Here is a 2218-nt window from a genome sequence, read left to right on the forward strand (position 1 = left end):
TGGTCTTTTCTCTGAACTTTTAAGTGATAAGTGGGTTTTAGTACAAAGTACAACTGCAAAGGCATCTCAGGAAAGTTGTAGAATGGTGAGCTAGGTAGGGGTGTCGAACTCAATCAGAGAAGGGGCCAAAATCTAAAATCCAGCCTAAATCGTGGGCCGAATGGTTTACTGAACAGTCATAAACTGTCATTGTGATGGAAACGCAGCGGAGTGCAGTGATGATAGCGTGGTGCGGGCCACATTGCAAGGCCTGGCTGGACGGATTTGGCCCGCGGGCCTTGTGTTTGACACATGTGAGCTAGAGTAAAAACTGCTTGTCTCACTGTTCATCTTTTCCCTGTCTTGGTCCTATCACTTTTTTGTTTCTCCCTTTTTCTCTTTGTTACTTTCTCCCTTTGGCTTCCTTTTCTCCTCTCAAAATTAGAATATAATCTGTTTCTCCTGAATTCTTCCCCAAAGCCTTTGTGTTGCATTCATGTATTTATTACTTTTAGAAATCAATAAAAGTTCTTATATAATATATTAAATGTGACTGAAAGGAAGATGCTGAAATCATACTTAAAAAGAAGAAATAATTTCTACTTCATCAGAAAATCTGAAAATTAACCCATTGAGCAATACTCAGGTTGCTTCCATATTTTGGATATCTATATTCTATATAATAAAAGCCTAGCAACCATTACAGTGGAACAACCAGAACAACAGTTGGCCAGTCACTATGATGCACACTGACCACCAGGGACCAGACAATCAACAAAGAAAGAGGGGGCGAGGGGCACAGTGAGGCCTGGAGGCACACACTATGGCCCAGGGATCCCAAGATTGCAAGCTCAGAGATTGCTTTCCAATAAAAATAAATAAATTTTTAAAAAACAGCCGACACTGCCACCCTGGGAAGAATCACTCCAGGAGGGAAAAGCCTCCCCAGGCCCTCTCCAACCTGGCTGTCACACTACAGGTTCATGGGAACTCACCGGTGACATTCAGGAAGCACAGATACCCCAACTCCAAAGACAGTCACATTGATAGCTCTCCCTGGCCATCTCCATGGCAGACACATTGCTGCTGTTCCATCTCAGCTCAAAGTTCCAGCTTCTGGCTTCCTGCCCACCTCTGCATATACTATATTCACCTGGTCAATAGCACCACAGCACAGCCATAGAGTGGCAAGACAGAGCCACCAGGGCTGGTTGGGCATCGATTTGGCTGCTGACTGATGTCAATATGCAGTTACACTGTGTGTTTACATTTGTAGGGAAGCAGGGCAGCCCACTCCTGCTACCACCTCACTTTCTAGGCTAAGACAGGCCCAGTGATCTCTATGTTTCTCCTCCCATCCAGAATCAAAACCTCTTGAGGATGAATGATCCCAACGATGGCTCTAACACACACTCAGTGTCACTGTCACACACATTCCCAGTCATTACAGCATATTCCTCAGGTTGCAGTGCCCTGCTCCACCCACTGGCACTCCTTACCTGTCACCCCTGAGGACCACCTTGTGTTATCCTATCTAAAATGTGAGCAAGATCTCAAATGTCAATAGCTCCCTTGCCCTACCTTTCTTTCTCTAAAAACCTTGCATTTTAAAAATATATATTTGATTAATTTCAAAGAGGGAAGTAGAGATAGAATCATCAATGATGATAGAGAATCATTAATTGGATGCCTCCTGCACATTCCAAACTCTAGTATATGTATATATAAAAGGCTAATATGCAAAGTGCTCCTAGGGAGTTCGACCCAGAGACAAAGTTCGATCACTCACTGTGATATGTGCTGACCACCAAGGAGTGGTACGGAATGAAGGAAGAGCCCTTGCCAGCATCCAGGGAAGAAAAGCCCCAGCCGGCAGCTGGAAGGGCCTGATTGGCCCTGATCGCCAGCCAGGCCTAGGGACCCTACCCGTGTATGAATGTACTGCACCACACCTCTAGTTATAAATGTCACAAAACCTGACAAGCTCAGGGGAGACCTGCATGGTGGCTTTACAGACTCAGAGACCTAAAGTAACATAAGATGGTTAAAACTTTTAATTTAAAGCAAGTTATGATGGCACTCTCTCTCAAGGGGTCTGTAAGAAATAAGGCAAATCTCCAAATTGTTGGGTCCTGGTAAAACACAAAACATACTCAGGAGCCAGGCAGAAAGGCAAATATCTTTACTTCTACGTAGAAGGGTGCACACACCTGGTCTGGACGCACACACTGAGCAGGCG

This window comes from Pipistrellus kuhlii, unplaced genomic scaffold, assembly GCF_014108245.1.
Source record: "Pipistrellus kuhlii isolate mPipKuh1 unplaced genomic scaffold, mPipKuh1.p scaffold_m20_p_3, whole genome shotgun sequence".
NCBI lineage: Eukaryota > Metazoa > Chordata > Mammalia > Chiroptera > Vespertilionidae > Pipistrellus > Pipistrellus kuhlii.